General features: G+C 32.1%; 1 long non-coding RNA gene across 49 annotated transcripts; it reads left to right on the forward strand.

The window, feature by feature from the left end:
- The first annotated feature begins 3,266 nt into the window (after positions 1–3,266).
- On the forward strand, positions 3,267–10,319 carry LOC110920917. 49 transcript variants are annotated; one of them, XR_004885741.1, is made up of 11 exons: positions 3,267–3,417; positions 3,801–3,944; positions 4,258–4,455; positions 4,599–5,727; positions 5,831–5,945; positions 7,049–7,110; positions 7,516–7,603; positions 8,818–9,169; positions 9,252–9,811; positions 9,876–9,919; positions 9,998–10,319. It is a non-coding gene; the product is annotated as an uncharacterized LOC110920917 (long non-coding RNA). The 49 variants fall into 49 exon arrangements; XR_004885755.1 differs by adding exons at positions 7,264–7,286; positions 8,307–8,365 and having other exon boundaries at positions 8,463–9,169; positions 9,252–10,231; XR_002582003.2 differs by having other exon boundaries at positions 4,599–5,059; positions 5,177–5,201; positions 5,314–5,727; positions 8,475–9,169; positions 9,252–10,231.
- Positions 10,320–15,151: the final 4,832 nt, after the last annotated feature.

The following is a 15,151-nucleotide window of genomic DNA, read 5'->3' on the forward strand; positions in this document are numbered from 1 at the left end:
TGGTTTTTAATATGTTCAAGTGTTCATGTTTAATCAATTTCGTGGCACGCAAGAATGATGAATGTTCAATTGATCATTCCCACATCGAACGGGTAAATCACCCTCTTACATTATAATGATGCATCTATCGTCTCTGATTGTTTTTCAATTATGTCTCCTAGGTTTAACTTGAGATAAGTTTTTAACAAAAATATAAAGCTAATAAGACTAAGGGGCTGTTTGTTTGCCACTGAATGGGTCCATTAAGAGGAAACCTCTGAACCACGTGTTTGGTTCGTTAAAAGGCCCACATCTGAATGGTTCAATTCAGATCTTATTCATTCAGATATCAATAGTCACTAAATGGAACTTTTCTCAAACATACCCTTTACCCTAAAAAACAGATCTGTGTTCACACATCCACTCCTCCACGCCTCCATCTCCACCTCCACCTCCTTCCTCCTCCTGCCTCCTCCACCACGTCGCACCTGTCCACCTCACCGGCCTCCTCCACCGCATCGCACCTCTCCTCTGCCGCTGTTGTCTCTCAGGTACGTCGCCCCTTCTCCACCTTGATTGTTCCGATCTTCAATAGTTCAGCGGTACAAAGATATGATATTTAAAATTTGATATGAGTATTTAATTTTTTGACATGAGTATTTAATTTTTCAGTGGATGATATCTAAAATTTGATATGAGTATTGAAGACAAGATTCTCAATCCTAAAGCAAATAGCTCCATTTTCTTTTCCAATACAAAGAGACATAGTGATTGCTTGTTTCGCCGTCCATAATTTTATAAGAAAATGCAATATTCATGATCATTTATTTATGGACTATGACGAGAACACTTTGTTTTTCGAAATACAAGGTGGAGAAAGTGATGGGCAGTTCGTTCAAGACATAGAATGAGGTTCACAAGGCATTGAGTATATGAATACCTTACATAACCAGATTGCTACTCAACTATGGTCAAATGGTTCAAATTAAAATTGTACGCCTAGTATTAATTTCTATTTGGATTGTATTATGTTTCCATGTACTTTGAAGAATTTATGTGTAACTTGAATTTTCTATTATGTTTTGTATTTTTTTTAAGTTATTCATCATTCAATACAGAACACTAAACAAACAGCTATATTTCATTCAGCACAAAGTAGTTCAGAGGGGTAAAAATGTCATTTTACACAGTCATTTAGATGTGCAATCAAACAGCACTTTACTGGTTTAGCACTTATTGGTTCAGAGCCTCTTACCCATTCAGACCTCTTATTCATTCAGCACTTATTGGTTTAGATGTTGCCAAACAGCCCCTAAACCACACTATTGTAGTATGTGTAATTTTATTCTTATAAAACATATGGTTTAGATTCTAATTATTTGTAACGAGTTTGGTTTCAAATGCTAACTAACGTAAAAAAAAAAGGTTTAGTGTAAAATGATTATTTTACTACTTTCAAAAAAAAAAAATCCACCCACCCCTTCCACATACTTGACATTGTCATCAATAAGTTATCATCAATTCTCCCTCAACACAAAGCTTGACAAAACTTAATCAACTGCTAACAGGGGTAGATAAGTAAAGATTAGATGGTATGAAAGTCAACTTGTGGCTCCTCTTATTTGGCCACACTCGTACAACGTTGTCTTTCTAGTACAACGTCGTCTTTCCAACCATTTTTCCACCCCCACCCACCTCGGCCTTGCATCATATTTCCCGCGCCCTGTACTTTTTTCAACCTAGTCTAATTCCACATCAGGAGAAAATGTGCTCTATCAATCACAATCTTGATTTAAAAACAATTTTGGAAAATCATGAACAGTACAAGACAAAAAGATCCAAAATCTTTACAATTTCGCTCCGTTTAACTTTACTAATTTATACCAAAAAGATGTGCTTGTTACATAGTACAAAGATCTAATTTATACCAAAAAGATGTGCTTGTTACATAGTACAAAGATCTGACATTAACTATATATGAAAGATAAATGTCGGTGACATTTACCAAATCAATCCTTCTTTTAGATTTTACTATAACCCTTTATTTATTTATTTACTACATATTTGGTCCCCTATTTATATGTTACTTTATACTTTGAAGTTTATAAACAATCCCTCTTTTTGCATTTATTGCATTTATGTTTCAAACAACTATTTGCTTATGATAATATATATATATATATATATATATATATATATATATATATATATACACTTTTAATATTACTCAAAGATGAGACATTCTAACCTAGGACACTTTAACTATGAACAATTTTTAAGTTTAGTTTTCATGCCAAAAATAATCATTTTCATATAATTACCGTTACTGTAACACGTTTTTTCAATGTCTTTGAAAGCGTGTAGACCGTCACATATAAGGCAAACGATAACCCATCCGTTTGATATTTACAAGGATCACGAACATCGGCATTATAAACTCAAATTAGTTTACATTCAACTTAGAATTCTTCTACGTATCCGCGCCGCAACGCGCGCGAAAAATTTTACTAGTAACATATGAAACACATATTTTGCCAAACTATAAAGTGAGACCTTAAATTTGGGCTTTTCAAAACCTTAAATAGTTGGTACTCCCATTCTTTAGATACCATGTATCTCCATGGACATGTGAATGTATTACGTTGCTACAATGTGCATTACAACTCAAAACTAACCAACCTTGACTTCTATGCATATTCATCATGGAATTCTACTCACACCCCTAAACATAAATATGTTATCACATGTGATCAAAGAGGCGAGGACGAGAAGGGGAGGGTGAACAGTTTCTTGCTTTAAGGGAATAAGGGGACGAACGGGGATTGTGAGGTTTATATATGTTTTGTCAGACTCGTATCACCAGATCGAATTGGAATTTTTTACTGTCAATAAGTACTCTTAAGAACCAAACACATTACAATATGTGACAAGCACTTATAACCAAATTCTTAACTTTTCAGTAGGACATACCACATAGACCAATATTCATGTAATTTATTTTGTCTATTGATAGTTGAATAATTGAATATTAGAAACTCTAAAAATGGTCAAGTATTTAAGGTATTTTATAATAATATAGATACTGAATCTATATATATTAATAAAGGAGATGATTTGGGCTATTTGTCCTTGGATGGTGAAGCCAATTTGATGATGTGGCATCCTATGGTTGAGTAGAGGGTGATTTTAGGAGGGAATTCATCTCATTCTCTATACACCAAACCAAAAACAATATAGACGCGGGATCCGGAAATTTTCGGGTCGGATATATGGATCCCTTATATTCTTCTTTTCTGTCATTCACTCTTTTTTTTTTACAAAACCCTAATGAAGCCAGTTTCTTTCTTCTTCTTGAGACAATGGATTCCAAAACAATCTAAAAAGGTGTCTTGCACATCAAGAAGAAATTCTTAGGGTTTTTGATTCTTCCACTACAAGGTGAGTATATCTTACAATTATGTTGTTTTGTTTTTAGTTTTTTCACGAATTCGATTATGAGATTAGGGTTTATTTTAGTCCAGATTACATTTTTTTTACATATCAGTTCAGATTAGGGCTATTTATTGGACGTCGATTTGTTTTTTTTCCGTCAATTTCAACAAGGTGTAACCGGCGGCGGCTTACAAGTTAGGTATCTTAGTGCCATCTTAGTGAATTGTGTTTGAAGTCGAATTGGATTATGAGTTTTATCGATTTTGATTTGTGGGTTCCGTATATTTAATTCTCTGTTATTGTTGTTTATGTTATTTAATTCTCTGTTATTGGTTTTTATGCCATATATATCAGTATAATATATAATTTTTTTTGGTCTTGAATGAAAGCTATCAGAAACAATGGAGTGTCGGAATTGACTATATTGGCGGAAATCGTCGAAGAAAAGCCCCAGCGAAACCGAAAGCTTAGAAGGATCAATCATGTATCGTCTTCCCATTATGATGATCAAGCATTTTTAATTCATCAACTAGGTATCATTTTAATGATGTTGTATGTTGTGGTTGAGCGGAATTACTGGTTACTCATTTTAATGATGTCGCAAAATTTTACAGTGTTTAATGGTCTAGATTGATGATGCTTTTTTTTTTTTTTTGCCAATTTTGAGTTTTTTTGAACATGTCAATGCGATTCAAATTCAATAACGTTTGAATATATATATATATATATATATATATACAATTATTTAATAAAATATAAAAGTATATTAATAAATGAGATGATTTGGGCTATTTGTCATGTGATGGTGGAACAATTTTGCTTATGTGGCATCTTATGGTGGAGTAGAGGGTGGTTTTGGGAGGGAATCCATTCTATTAACTTTGGACGCGGGATCCGTTTTTACAATGAGTGACCCGATATCAGATGGATCATATATGTCGTCTTTGACAAATCCTAAAGCTTCACAGGCACACTTCTCTCAAACCCTAAATTCCTCTTTGCGATTCTTCATGTTCTTCACCGATTATTCGTGATTGATCTTAGGTATGTTGTTGTTCTTTCATCTAGGTATGTTATTGTTCTTACCCTCTTTGTTTTTATTCTTAATTCGTTTTCTAACGTGTATTTCATACGCTGGTTCTTCTTCATTCTTCGCCACGATTCATCGTCGTCCAAAACTGATCCAGAAAGCATGCTACTCACAACAACGAAAAGGTACACATTTTTTAATGTTATTTCAAGATTATTCTTAGGATGATCATTCAGCTTTTTTGAGATTGCAGGTACGTTTATTTATCCATTACATCTACAATACGCTGTCAAAAGTATTTTATAAAAGGTTTATTGTGTTTACCGTTTAGGGATTGTGTATCCGAACCGATTATACCTTCAATTTAGTTTATGATATCTTTTTGATGTTTCGTTATCTGATTACTGTTGTCGTCTCAGATCTGCAAGCCGCATATCAGATCAAATGAAAAAATAAATTGAAGGTTAGGGACTTAGAGTGTTGACACACTTCTGGTGTTGGATTATCGACACCTACATTTTAAATGAAGATGATTTTATGCAAAAATTCGTGAAGTTGCAAAAGTGTATATTCTGACCACAGGAGTTTTTGTTTAGAATGGGAACATTAGCATACCAAGTATGCTTTGCTCAATTATTGTTTCAGTTTGATACTATTTTTTTGATTGTTGGATGGGTTGGGGACTAACTTCTAAAATGACTCTTTATATGAATTCATCTCTATTTGGTTTTGTAGATTGAAAATTCATATCTTGAAGATGGTAAAAGTCTCAACAATTGGGATGTCTTTTCTCTTTTATATATTCAATTTAGGTTTTATTTATACATTTTTATGTCAATTTGTGTATTTTCGTGTTTGTTTTTAATGTGCAGGCAACATTTGAAATGGTGACAATGGATTCGTAGCTGCTGACCAGTATAACCAAATATTTAGTATCTTTCTTTTTTATTCATTTTTCTCTAATCTATATAAAAATGTTACTTTCAGTTCTCGAAAACTATTTGAATCTGATTAACTAACAGTTGCAGAGACATTGTTTTTCTATATCATGGTCAATAATTCTTCTAGGTTCGATATGCAACTTAAAAAATGTTAAAAAAAGACCGAATATATATATATGTTTGATTATCAAATTCTTACATTTTTTGTTCTTTCCGAGTTTACCGGATGTTCCCCGTTTTATGTGGGCCATACGGATCACCTGTGGGATACTGATTCGGTTGCAGATGCAATGGATTGTGCCTTGGAGCTGATTAAAAGGTAGAGAAAACTTTCATTTTGACATGGTATGTATTTGTATGTTATACGAGTTAGTTTTTGGATTTGCAATCTGGATTGGAAACATGGTAACTTTAGATTAATGGAACACTTTCTTTATACCAATTCAAGGGAAACAGTAAATTACGCTACGCCTCAGCAGCAGCAGGAATCCGAGAGGGTATAGATTTGTCGAATGTTTTGAGGAATGTGAAATTTAGATACTCTTTTCAACATGATCGCAAAGGTATGCATGCTTTTGGATCCATTTCTGAACGCTTACGGTTGTAAAATGGTATTTAGTTAGTATAACCGATCCAAAAAACGATAAAAAAGCTGGTAAAAAAAACCGATAAAAAAACCGGTTCAAAAAAACTGCCAAAACACCTGCAGAACGTTGCTGCGTTTGCTGTTTTCACTGAAAAAAATGCAGTTTTTTGCCGAAAAAATGTTGTTTTTTGCTGAATCGGATGCCCAAAAGACCTGCACTTTTTTGATATTTTTTTTGTTAAATAAACATGCTGTTTGTTGGGTTTTTTTTTGCTTAAAAGCCTACAGTTTTTTGCCAATCAGATGCGAAAGAAGCTGCACTTTTTCGACGTTTTTTGCTGAATAAACATACTGATTTTGTGGTTTTTTGCTTAAAAACCTGCATTTTTTGCCGAACCGGATGCCGAAATATACTACCCGTTTTCGACGTTTAGTTGCTGAAGAAAAACTGGTCCGAGACATCATTTTTTAATATAAACGTTTTCAGTTTTCCGGTTAACCGGTTTTTTTTCTATAATCTGTTGTTTCATCGGTTTTTATTAACAAAATCCCAACCATATCCTAAACCGACAGTTCCTTTTCTACCCTATCGGTTAGAAAAAAAAAAACGGTTTTAATAACAACCGCTTTTGGTTTTTTGGTCGGTTTCAGTTGGCAACGGTTTTATTGTACAAAAATGAAGTAATCTAATATGTTAATTGTTGGTTAATGTATAGATTTGTTTGTTTGCCTTTTGATTTTGTCGTATTAATCATTGATATTTGTATAGGTTTGTTGAGCTAATCCAATTTTATTGATTATTTCGTTTCGTTTATGTATAGATATGTGGAAATAATCGTGGATATATGTATAGATTTGTGCAATTAAAGAATCTATAAATCGTTAGTTTTATTTTCTTCTTTGATAAGTTTAGGTTTGTTGAATAAATGGCCGTTAAAGCTCTTCAATTTAACAATAATCTCTTTATGTATAAAAGTTTTGCAGTGAAAAAAACAAAGCTACCAAAATCCATTTGCAAGTTCATTTGAATTAGTTGTATTTTTGGTCATTTTAATTTTTCTAACTTTTATTTTGTTGCAGTGTAAGCCTTAAAACTCAGGAGGAGTGAGGCATATTCTCAAGACAAGTCATCAAGGAAATGGGTATGTATTTGCTTTGAGTTTTTGTAGAATTATCTATATCAAACATGACATAATGTATATTACCAAGAATATGGTTAAATAAATAAAATAACATCATATATGATAATTTTTTTGCACTAAAGATAAAGTGATCATTTCAATATTTTTCTTTAGGTTAGAAGAATATGTGGCTCAAGGTTCAAGATCTTTTTTTTTCATATATATTGATCAATTTCTAATATCTGTATTGAAAAGAGGGAGGCATATCTTAAGCTGTAACTATATGACTTTTTAAGATATATATTTATTATTTCTTACAAACATTGATTGTTCTTTAATTCTACAAATGTGACCCATTTATATTTATTCTGACATGTTAGTATTCATATTTTAACATGGTTTTATTTACATGTTGTTAATTGACAGGTACAACTTGATAGGTAAAATCCATCTTAATGAATGAGATATCCTTTGTCGACAGTTAGGTCCGACTCGGGCTCTTTTGATGAACAAGGTATTCATCTTACTTATACTTTTATTTTTATTTTTATTACTTTTTCCAAATTGCACACAAATTACTTATGAGTCATACATTTATAACTAAGTTATGGATTAGTGGACAAATTACTTATGTGTGTGTCAATTTGGTCACACGCTTCACTTAAAGGTAAACTATATCATTATTTTTTTTCTTAGTTTATAGTTTGTGTTTGAAATGCTCCGCTTGTGGTGTGCACATATAATGTATATATGTGTGGGTGCTCGGGGAGCAAAAGTGAAATGGTACTAACTTTAACGTTATTTTACTAATTTCGTGAAAATAACGTTAAAAGCGGCGGATGGTTAATCATGCATCATGTGGTGACGTTGATAGCTGAAAGACACAGGGGTACATACACCAATCAGTCTTTGTCCCGATTGTTTGAGTGTTATGTGTCTTAGGTCCAAGGCTTGATACAAAACTACAATCGAGCCGGGGGTCTCACTGGAAGCAACCTCTCTATTCCTACGGGATAGAGGTAAGGTTGTCTACATCTACCCTCCTCAGACCCTACCTTAGCTTTGCTATTGGTGGGATTTACTGAGTATGATGATGATTTGTGTTTGACTTTTGTTTTAGGCGGAATAAGTTGAATATGCCATTTGGTTCTTTTTCTAGATCGCCTTTTGGTATTATGTTTGTTTCAGTATTTTAACACGCTCAATTTATCATACAGTTGATATTACAGATTGTTAAGAAATCGTATAATTAAGGACCACATGTTTTCTTCTTCATGTATGTGTGCTTTTGGATAATGCATTATTTTAAATTTTATTTTGGCTTTTTATATAGATATATTAATTCCTTTATAAAGATTTGTTTTCTGAATCAGTTTATATCGTAGGGGAGGTCTTACAGCAAAACAATCTGCTTAAAAAAGTTCGTGTGATGTAGCATTATTGATGGTGGAATGTCGAGTCTTCATTGTGTTCTTCAGTTGGAGACGAGAGGAGTTTGATATACTGTTTTTTGAGGTTGGGTCAAAACAGTCTGTTAAAAAAATCAATTTGGATGGGTCACTCTTTATAATGTTCTAAAACCATTGTATCGAATAAGAAGCTTTGTGTGATAACCTATGGAGATGAAAAGACCAACAAGATTTGTTTAGAATATATTTATGGTCGAACATAATGCAATAATACATTTATGTACTTACTTTTTGGTGTGTTACTGTCTTGTGACTATAGGTTTGGGATGTAGCAATTGGTACAAAGGAATACACTTTTGAAGGTGATAATAATGCTCCTGTTTATTGTGTATACCCTCACTTCAAGGAAAACATTCAGGTAAACTGGTCGGATCAGTGGAGCGGGGTCAAGCGGATTGGAAGTCGCCTAAAGTGTAAAACTGTACAAAATCAAGTTTAGAGGGATTTGATGCAATAGGGTTTTGTAAGTTTTTGTGGCATTGACTAAAATGGTTCCGTCTGGTTTAAAAAAAAAAGAGAAAGCAGCTTATGAAGAGTTGGGCTTTGAACTGATGGGACCTTAACTTATCAAACCCTTGATGATATATATCTATGGTTACTATGGATCCAAGGTAAAATAACCATTGTTCTTAAATTTAGTATTAGATGCTTCTGGGGTATTTTCGGTATGTAATGTTCGTGCAAACAATGCAGGTTCCAAGTCAGGTCGACACGGGTCAGAAGTTCAAGTGGAACAACTGGGCGCCAATCAAAGTGACTTTTTTTAGGTTTGGAGAGCATCTAGGGACTGGTTACCCATGAAGGCTGCTTTGGACAAAAGGGGCATCATCATTGGCTCGTGAAACTGCAGTTTTTTGTGGAGAATTTGAGGAGGCAACATACCATATATTTGTGTCATGTGGTTTTGCTCAGATAATTTGGGATACGGTGGCTCAATGGTGTCAACAGTTTGATTTAGAGTGTAGAGTGACAGTGAAGTATTGTCAATACGTGTATACAAAGTTTTAAAAAAATAAGCCGTTATACTAAAAAATATACATGATTAATATACATTCCTGCTTTTGTATGTTTTTATGGCTCTTTACAACAAGAAAAATTTTAAGAAACCAAATTAAAAATTTATGGTGGAGAGAAAAGAAAGATGATACTTTAGATGTTAAAAGTGTTACTCATTTTCAAAAGTATATATACAATAGTTTAAAGGCGATCTCATCGCTGGATGTACCATCGTTAGTCTCTGCATTCCAAATGAGGTAAACAAATATAAACAAGAAAGGAAAACTCACTTTATACTAATTATTTATACCTTTTTTTCAGGATATTGGGTATGCAAAACTAGCAGACTTAAAGCCACAATATAGGTTGTGTAAGTTACCTTCATAATATTATTGCATGCAAGTGTTCTTTTGAAACTTTGACCAACCTAAGTTGACTTGCAGATTCGAGTTTTATTCCACCTTTTATCTATCCATTCATAGGATGTTGGGAGGATATTTGTCATGCTATTGTTGACTGGTCGATTTAGTTTATAAAGTAGTTTATATCTGGTGTATATTGTTGGCTGGTCGATTTTTTATAACGTGAAATTGCTTAGAGAGCTTATGAAACTGGTGCGAAGTGGTTGGGATTTGACTCTTGAACTGCTGAAGTATAGTCACAAGGGGTTAGGGTTTTGTTGTTTGTTTGGGATGATAAAACTTCGAACAACAAGTTCTTTATTACGACAATATGAATCTATCTTTAGTCCGTATTCATCGATAACTGTTGATGTGTGTTCAATTCATATTTCCTTTGATAAACGATTAACCATTAGAAAGTGATAGTGCCTTTAAAAAAATTAGAGAAGATTATCTTTGAATTCTATCTGATGTCCTACCTTTGAAACTAGGATAAGCTGGATACTCCTTCCTTTTTATGGCTTGAATCTGATGTCCTACCTTTGAAACTAGAATAAGCTGGATACTCCTTTTTTACATGTTGGCTTCAAAAGTATTAATACAACCCATTCTTTTGTTCCAAAATTAACATGTCTCTATATGAAATTATTGCCATTGATGGATTCTGACCATGTGCCATTTTGTATGTAGCTTTGGAGAAAGTAGATTTAGGAGGCAAAGATTATAATAGTAGAAACTAGCAACACGTTAGGCGGGTTAAGCTTATGGGTAACAGGCCAAGATTGGTTCGGGTCAAAAAATAATTTTCTTAATGATCAAAATGGGCAGTTGTGGTTTACATGTTCTCTTTGATTGGTTAGTAGGGTATTGGTGAATATGTGAGTTTGCTATGGTTCTCATCATATATTTTATCATATATTTGAGAATCACTGTGGTTGAAACAACCCTTGATGGGATATTGTTGAAGCAACTCTTGATGGGATAGTCTCTTTTTTCAAAACTCAATGTCAAACATTAACATGTAAAGTAGAGATTTTAGAGTTCAGTTTTTTTTTCAATTAAGTGTGAGTTCAGTTCTGCGGACCAGCTTGAGTCTGATCGAGGGCCAATGGCAGTTGTTGTTCACTTTATTTGACTATGGAAAGTTAATTGTTTAACGAAATTGTCCAGTTCCTGTCAAATATATAGATAGCTATATGAGGTTAAATCATTAATTCTGCTAAAGTTTGTGGTTTACGTTAGTTCCTTAGCAGTCTAGGGTTTCTTTCTACCCATTCAAATGCATTAATTCAAGAATGATTATTGGGTTTCTATTATCCTAATTTGCTTATTCCAATCGAGATGTTGAGATATTATATGAAGTCGCACAAAACTAACGCGGAAGTTGGTTGTGAGATGTTTAAATGTATAAAAAGTCAAAACGCTTGATGTCCCGACTAGAATTTCATCTAACTGAAATGACATTACAATTATATAAATTGAATCATTTTCATATTTCTTTTTAATAGTTCATTGTAATTTCATCTTTACCTAAGTAATGGTACGTTTTTTCATTTCAAAGCTATATGTAAACAACAAGATGAATTTTTGGGTATTTCTATGTTATTATCAACTTTCTTTCTATATTATATGTTTGTAATAATTTTCATTGTGTATACAAATTTTACCAAAGAGTTACCACAATTGGGTAGCTGATACAAGTTAGCTCCTGATGGAATGGTTCGAATCATTACGATGGATGGAAGAGTTTTTACCGTCAAAATTAGGAAAGCAGGTTTTTCATACTTTTTTCACGACAGATGGTCCAATAGATTTTTTGTTTATCATAAGATGAAGAACATAATACTTACGAAACATGTTACTATAAGCGCTTTTCTAACCATACATGGTTGGTTGTTATGGAAAAATATGGTTGAAATTTTTATATGACTACCGGATGGAATCGCATCAAATAATACATGAAAATTCAAGATGAACACTTCATTGTCTTCGGCATGATTTCCGAGTCAAAGTTTAACATGATGCTTTTTAAAGGGACAGAAGTTTTGGTTCGTATTCCTGAACGACGTCTTGCACGTGTTAAAGAAAAAGTTGCCGCTTAAGTTATTTAATATTCTTTTAGTTATGATATAACGAATTATAAAGCAACTTCGTTTTTCTTAGTATTACATTTTATAACTGTTTAATTTTACAGACGTCGTTATCATTGATTAATCTACCTTACTAATCATGCAATTTTCATTTATTAATATATATGTATATTTATTTTTTAGATAAAAAGATTCACAACCCGTGAGTATTCACGGGTGATAACCTAGTATAATATATAATATATTTAATTAATATCTTACAACGAAGTTGTGAAACATCCCATAAGTATTGCCGTATTGGGTTGCCACATATCATGCTTTGAGACCACAAGATAAGTGATAATAAGTTCAATAATAATTGGTAGGACTAAACGGCATGCCAAGAAGACATTATAAATGATAAATTATATGGGTGTTGTTGAACTAAACCTTGAATATAAATTGTTTTCTTCTTCTTCTTCTTCACATTTTAACATGTTTGGTGAATGAATACGACCGTACATATTGACTTAGTCGATTGGATTAAACTGAATACATATATGTAGATGGCTAAGATTACTAGATACATATAGGTGATATGTGGTAAATTTGTTGCACTTTAACGAGTTCTTCTATATTTGAATCGGATTAAAGAAACACTAAAACGATTAAAGAGAAAATGAAAAAATTATGACACCTCATTTTATACCGTTCTTTTCAGGCAAATTGAAAAATTTATACTATCCCCTCTAAATATCAGTCTTCTTTAATTTAAGTATTAAAATTCATTAATTTGGAATTAGCATATATGTTAAGTCACAAGTTGAGTAGTCTCAAAAGTTTATGTTATTTGTAATTTCTATCAATGAGATTTACTTTAAATATTTACTAGGTTAGAACCCCGTGTATTACACGGGTTTAATAAATGTAATTTTATATATTACATAATAAAAAGTTATATCTTTGAGAACCCCGTGTATTGTAGGGGTTGAGTAAATTTAATTTTATATATTAAACAATGAAAAAGTTACATTTTTAAGAACCTCATGTGTTATACGGGTTACGCACATGTAATTTTATATACCAAACAATAAAAAGTTATATCTTTATAGATCCTATGTATTATATGGATTTATAAATCTAATTTTATATACTACATAATAAAAAAGTTATATTTTTTAAAAACCCTGTGTATTACACGAGTTGCATAAATGTAATTTTGTGTAGTAACGTCTTTAAAAAAACTAACGGATATACTCGATATACGATGGATGGGGTGATTGCGGTGACGGTTCTTATAAATGTCACGTAAACATAGTGATTACCGTATTTGAGTTGAGAATTGCACACGGAAATAAAAGTATAGAACGAATAAACATTGATTAATATTTTTGTTTACCCCTTATAAACATTTTTGAAATAGGTTCCATCCTTAACTACTTTAGTTTAATAAAATAAATAAATCATTTACATTTTATTAATTTATATCGAAGGGATTAGTCCAAGCGTCATGTGATGTGTTAACCATATGAAAACGCACGTTTTAACATATCCGATTGAACTCAATATATCCGATAGTTGCATTGCGATTGGATCAAAACATAACGTAAATCGAATTTATATCGTACAATTATATCTTATTATACGCGACCCGACTAACTCGAATTTATATCGTCAAGGCAAAAACTTTTGAGGGGGTCAAAGTGGCATTTACAGAGTTCATAAAAAGTTAAGTGGTTAAAAATTGTATTTCCTGAACTTAAGGGCTAAGAAAGGGTAAAGATAAAATTTGATAAAGTTTTGAGGTAAGAAAGGAAATTATAACAAAGTTATAAATATTATAAAATATTATATTATCTCCTATACAAATTATTTAAATTTATATTAAATTTAATTTTATAATTATTTTTAAATTGATATTAATTATCCATAAAAATAGATGGCTTGAATGAATGACATGTGTCCATTCATTAGTTTCTTTTATTATATGTATAGATTAGTCCAAGCGTCATGTGATGTGTTAACCATATGAAAACGCACGTTTTAACATATCCGATTGAACTCAATATATCCGATAGTTGCATTGCGATTGGATCAAAACATAACGTAAATCGAATTTATATCGTACAATTATAACGTATTATATGCGACCCGACTAACTTGAATATATATCGTCAAGGCAAAAACTTTTGAGGGGGTCAAAGTGGCATTTACAAAGTTCATAAAAAGTTAAGTGGTTAAAAATTGTATTTCCTGAACTTAAAGGCTAAGAAAGGGTAAAGATAAAATTTGATAAAGTTTTGGGGTAAGAAAGGAAATTATAACAAAGTTATAAATATTATAAAATATTACATTATCTCCTATACAAATTATTTAAATTTATATTAAATTTAATTTTATAATTATTTTTAATTGATATTAATTATCCATAAAAAATAAATGGCTTGAATGAATGACATGTGTCTATTCATTAGTTTCTTTTATTATATGTATAGATTCTATTTATATGATCATTAGAGTATTTAACCTTCGTTATACACTTATACTTAAATTCTTAGCGGACCAACACATCCAAGCTTTTACAACTTTGTAACGCATTTCATTCTTAACACTAACTTCACTTTTAACGCATTTCATTATTAACACTAACTTCACGTTAGAAATCATTATAAAACTTATTTGAAATGATCATTTACCATTTTCATCATAAAAAACATAATTGGACCTAAAAGAAGGTGCTAACCCACTTCATTTTCTTTATAGATCTTTTGATTTCATCATAGTTGGTAGGACCTCGACCATTTGCCCCTTGCAACAACATTATCATCCAATGTTTACAACGATGTTTTAGACAAACCCTAACGTCATAGAGAAGAAGGTTTCATGATGGTACTTGTGACAACCCGAACTTTTAAGGTTAGCATTACCTGATCCCATGACCATTAGCTGGTATTGTTGCGCCTTATTATGTTGTGACTAAGTGTATGTTATATCAAACGTGATTTAATTATATGAGATTGTTATTGTTTGCATAACTATAAGTTGTTTTACTATTAGGTGTTGAATTAGTTATCAGTCAATCGCACACCTTCCAACTCGTACACCACTCTCCGAGTCGCACACCCCT

This window comes from Helianthus annuus, chromosome 17, assembly GCF_002127325.2.
Source record: "Helianthus annuus cultivar XRQ/B chromosome 17, HanXRQr2.0-SUNRISE, whole genome shotgun sequence".
Classification (NCBI taxonomy): Eukaryota; Viridiplantae; Streptophyta; class Magnoliopsida; order Asterales; family Asteraceae; genus Helianthus; species Helianthus annuus.